Genomic DNA, 6000 nt, shown 5'->3' with positions numbered 1-6000 from the left:
TCGTAGCAGGCATTATAAATACGAAATTTAGGAATCTGTGCTATTAGTCAGCAGATCGTTTTATTCTAGGTAATTCATAATGTTCAAACCTAGTGTATTTTCCCAAAATCCCACACTAAAACGCTCTCAGTGAAATGGAACTGTAGTGCAGCGAATTCCTGGTACGAGTATTGGTGAGTATTGGTGTCAAAAAAATGGCTCTGAGCACTATGGGACTCAACTGCTGAGGTCATTAGTCCCCTAGAACTTAGAACTAGTTAAACCTAACTAACCTAAGGACATCACAAACATCCATGCCCGAGGCAGGATTCGAACCTGCGACCGTAGCGGTCTCGCGGTTCCAGACTGCAGCGCCTTTAACCGCACGGCCACTTCGGCCGGCTATTGGTGTCACCTGTGCAACTTTCCAGTGTTTAGATACGGATCTTTCGACGAGCTAACAGTTATATATAATTCTAAATATGGAGCTACTGCATTGAGGTGACAAAAGTCTTGGGATACCTACTAATGTAGTGTCGGACTTCCTTATGTCGTTCGAAGTGCGGTCCGGAGATGCTAAGTCATGTTACCTGCCGTCCATAAATGCGAAAGTGTCGATTACGTCCCATAAATGTTCGATGGGAATCGCTTCGGGCGATCTGGGTGGCCAAATCTTTCAGTCCAACAGCCTAAAATGTTCTTCAAACCAGACGCGAACTGCTGCGGCCAGGTGACATGACATTGTTGTCTGGGAACAAAGGCCATGCCGAACATAGCCATTTCCAGTCTATGATCTGTTCAGATAGACCAGATGTTACTGTCCACGTAAACACAGCCCACACCATTATGGTGCCACCACCATCCCGCACAGTGTGCTGTTGAAAACTTGGGTGCATGGCTTCGTGTGGCCTGGAGGAGGAGGAGGAGGAGGAGGAGGAGGATATTGGTGTTTAACGTCCCATCGACAACGAGGTCATTAGAGACGGAGCACAAGCTCGGATTAGGGAAGGATGGGAAAGGAAGTCGGCCGTGCCCTTTCAAAGGAACCATCCCGGCATCGTGCGGCCTGCGCCACACTCGAATCATACCAGCAACTCTTACCAAATGAAATGAGGTCTCACCAGGCCAAGGTTTTCCCGTCGTGTAGGGTCCAACCGATATGGTCACGAGACCGAGAGAGGTGTTGCAGGCGAAGTCGTGCTGTTAGGAAAGGCATTGGCGTCGGTCGTCTGCTGCTATAGCCCATTGACGCCAAATTTAGCCGCACTGTCCTAACGGACAAATTCGTCGACGTCCCACTTTGATTTCAGCGGTTATTTCACGCAGTGTTGCTTGTCTGTTAGCACTGACAACTGTATGCAAAAGCCAACGCTCTCGGTCGTTAAGTGAAGGCCGTCAGCCATTACGATGTCCGTGGTGAGAGGCAATGCCTGAAATATGGTACTCTCACCACATTCTTGACACTCGACACCTCGGAATACAGCATTCCCTAACGATGTCCAAAATGGAATCTGCCGTGCGTCTAGCTCCGACTATCATTCCGCGTTCAGACTCTGCTAATTCCTGACGTACGGCCATAGTCGCATGAATCACCTGAGCACCAATGACAGCGCCGCCAATGTCCTGTCCTATACGTTGTGCATGCGATAGTGTTCAGAAATGGCTTTGAGCACTATTGGACTTAACATCTCAGGTCATCAGTCCCCTAGAACTTAGAACTACTTAAACCTAACTAACATCACACACATCCAGGCCCGAGGCAGGATGCGAACCTGCGACCGTAGCGGTCCTGTGGTTCCAGACTGAAGCGCCTAGAACCGCTCGGCCATACCGGCCGGTGCGATAGCTTACGTCCGTGGTCTAGGGACAGAGTCTTTAATTACTGGTCAAAACGACCTCAGTGACAGATTTGAACTCTGCCACTGCTTCAATTTTGAACAAAAATCGTCAGCAATTGCGGCCTTGTCAAAGAAAGCGGAGGAGCGGACAGAGGTTCAGGGCACTCTCTTGCCTTTGGGATGGTAAACTGCCCCTAAAGATGGAAGAATCATTATGATCGAAGGCATAAGAAAGCCACTGCATTAAAGACACATAATGTGTATCCAAGGCACATATCGTTTGTAATTGAAAAAGTGTCATGATGACCTCTCCATTGACAAAAGATTCCGGAATTCGAATCCCCGGGAGGACTGCCAAGCAGGACGTGACCACGGTAAAAAGATTCAGTAACCAACGAAAGGGTAACGTTCTACGAGTCGGGGCGTGGAATTTCTGAAGTTTCAATGGGGTAGGGAACTTAGAAAATCTGGAAAGGGAAATGCTAAGGCTCTGTCTACACCTAGTGGGGATCAATGAAGTGAAATGGTAAGAAGACAAGGGCAGTGAAGTTAAAAGCAAGGATAGTAACATTAGAACTGCAATGGGAATTCCACATTTAAATGTAGAGGAGAGAGTGGATAGGTCAAGAGGGTACGTTGAAGGCCTCTATTAGGGGGAAGATTTGTCTGATGACGTGAGGGAACAAGCGACAGGAGTCGATATAAAAGGGATTGGTGTTCTAGTATTAGAATCAGAATTTGAAAGATACAAAATCGAATAAGGTAGAAGGGTTAGATTAGATCCCAACAGAAATTCTAAGGCCACGTGGCATTGATGTTGTGTGTAGAAAGTCTGTAGAGGTTGGCGATATATCATCAGAATTTCGGAAAAAAATCATGCACACAGTTTCGAAGATTGCAACAGTCGACAATTCCGAGAATTATCGGATAATCAGCTTAACAGCTCATGCATCCAAGTTGCTGCCAAAAATAATATAGAGAAGAACAAAAAAAATTGAGGATGTGTTATATGACGATCAGTTTGGCTTTAGGAAAGGTAAACGCACCAGGGAGGCAACTGTGACCCTGCGGCCGATAATGGAAGCAACACTAAAGTAAAATCAAGACACGTTCATAGGTTTTGTCGACCTGGAAAGAACATTCGACAACGCTAAGTGGTGCATGATGCTCGAAGTTCTGAGAAAAATAGGTGTAAGCTATAGGAAGAGACGGGTAATACACAATATGTACAAGAGCAAAGAGGAAATAGTAAGAGTGGTGACAAAGAACTAAGTGCTCGGATTAAGAGAGGAATGTAGTGTCTCCAAATGGTTCCAATGGCTGTATGCACTATGGGACTTACCATCTGAGGTCATCAGTCCCCAAGACTTAGAACTACTTAAACCTAACTAATCTAAGGACATGACATATCCATGCCCGAGGCAGGATTCGAACCTGCGACCGTAGCAGGAGCGCGATTCCAGACTGAAGCGCCTAGAACTGCTCGGTCACAGCCGCCGGCGTAGTATCTCCCTCCCCTACTGTCCAATCTATACATCGAAGAAGCAATGACAGAAATAAAGGAAGGGTTCAAGGGTGTAATTCAAATTCAAGATGAAAGGTTATCAATCATAAGATTCGGTGATGACATTTGCTACCCACACTGAAAGGTAAAAGAAATAAGGATCTGCTAAATGGAATGGCAGTCTGATGAGAACAGAATATGGACTGAAAGTAAATCGAAGAAAGACAAAAGTAATGACTAGCAGCAGAAATGAGAATAGTGAAAAACTGAACCTCACAATTGCGGATCACGAAGTGGATGAAGTTAAGGAATTCTGCTACCAAGGCAGCAAAGTAGCCCATGACTGATGGAGTAAGGCAGACATAAAAAGCGAACTAGCAGTGGCAAAAAGGACATTCCCAACGAAGAGAAGTCTGCTAGTATCATACATAGATCTTAATTCGAGGACCAAATTTCTGAGAATGTACGTTTTGAGTACAGAACTTTATAGTAGTGAATCATGGACCGCGGGAAAACCGGAACAGACAATAATCGACCCAGAAGAATGATGAAACTTAAGTGGACCGGTAAGATAAGGAATGAAGAGGTTCTGCGCAGAATCAGCGAGGAAAAGAATATACAGGGTGTTACAAAAAGGTCGGCCAAACTTTCAGCAAACATTCCTCACACACAAATAAAGAAAAAATGTTATATGAACATGTGTCCCGAAACGCTTAATTTTCATGTTAGAGCTCATTTTAGTTTCGTCCACCTACGCTCAATGGAGCACGTTATCATGATTTCATACGGGATACTCTACCTGTGCTGCTAGAACATGTGCCTTTACAAATATGACACAACATGTGGTTCATGCACAATGGAGCGAGCACCTGCACATTTCAGTCGAAGTGTTCGTACTCTTCTTAACAACAGATTCGGTGACCGATGGATTGGTAGAGACGGACCAATTCCATGGCCTCCGCGCTCTCCTGACCTCAACCCTCTTGACTGTCATTTATGGGGGCATTTGAAAGATCTTGTCTACGCAACCCCGGTACCAAATGTAGAGACTCTTCGTGCTCGTATCGTGGACGGCTGTGATACAATACGCCATTCTCCAGGGCTGCATCAGCGCATCAGGGATTCCATGCGACGGAGGGTGGATGCATGTATCCTCGCTAACGGAGGACATTTTGAACATTTCCTGTAACAAAGTGTTTGAAGTCACGCTGGTACGTTCTGTTGCTGTGTGTTTCCATTCCATGATTAATGTGATTTGAAGAGAAGTAATAAAATGAGCTCTAACATGGAAAGTAAGCGTTTCCGGACACATGTCCACATAACATATTTTCTTTCTTTGTGTGTGAGGAATGTTTCCTGAAAGTTTGGCCGTACCTTCTTGTAACACTCTGTATGGAAAAGAATGAGAAGGAAAAGGGACAAGATAGTAGAACATCTGTTACGACATCAAGGGATAACTTTCGTGGTACTATAGGAAAGGTCGACTTCGGATCATTGGGAGAAATTTGGGAATGTGTGGTTCATCTGTAAAGAAGACTGCATAATGGACAATAGTACGACCCATTCTTGAGTAATGCTCAAGTGTTTGGGATCCCAACGAAGTGAGATTAAAGGAAGACATCGAGGCAATCCTAAGGCGTCTGTTACAGATGTTACCGGTAGTTTCACACAACACGTAAGTATTAAGAGGATTTGGTACATACGATATAAGCAAATGAAAGACATCATAATTAATTTAGAGAATTCCTCTTCTGGTGTACTAATTATTTATTCAAACCTCGACCTGTTTCGGGATTTTAAAACCTGGATTTCAGGTGTACAGAATTATTGTGTTTTGTAACACATAACATGCTGTCGGGCCAGTCAGTGCAAGCGCTTCCAGACCTCAGGCGTTCCTACCGTGCGGCTGACCGGCGGCCCACAGTTTCCGCCAACGTGCAGTCAGCCAAATTACGGAGATTCTTCGGGAACTCAGATTTGAATCCTTCAAGGAAAGACGGCGTTCTTTTTCAGGAACAGCCCTGAGAAAATTTAGAGAATTGGCACCTGAAGCTGACTGCAAAACTATTCTACTTTCGCCTGAGTACATTTCGCATGAGGACAGCGAAAATAACAAAAATTACGACTCGTTCGGAGGCACCAGACAGTCGTTTTTCCGTCGCTTTATTTGCGAGTGGAACAGGAAAGGAAATGATTCGTAGTGGTACCCACCGACAAGCACCGTACGGTGGCTTACGAAGTATGAATGTAGACATAGATTTAGGACCTAAAAAACCACCCAGTCCGCTCCACGCAGCTTTCGCTAGCCATGTAGCCTCATGTGTGTAATTTTCTCACGATGTATTGAGTGCTATCGACAGGGGACGTCAAACTGATTCCATATATTTTGATTTCCAGAAGGCTTTCGACATGATCATTCACAAGCGACTTCTAATTAATCTGTGTGCCTAAGGAATATCGTCTCAGTTTTGCCTCTGCATCCACGAATCCCTGTCAGAAAGGTCACAGTTCGTAATAACTGACGAAAAGTCATCGAGTAAAACGGAAGTAATATGTGACGTTTCCTAAGGAAGTTTTGTAGGCCCTCTGCTGTTCCTCATATACATAAACGATTTAGGAAAGAATCTGGTCAGCCCTCTTAGATTGTTTGGATATGATTCTGTCATTTATAGTCTTATT

Source organism: Schistocerca americana, chromosome 1 (assembly GCF_021461395.2).
Source record: "Schistocerca americana isolate TAMUIC-IGC-003095 chromosome 1, iqSchAmer2.1, whole genome shotgun sequence".
In the NCBI taxonomy this organism is placed as follows: Eukaryota; Metazoa; Arthropoda; class Insecta; order Orthoptera; family Acrididae; genus Schistocerca; species Schistocerca americana.
The sequence above is the reverse complement of the archived record's forward strand: the minus strand, read 5'-3'. Positions refer to the sequence as shown.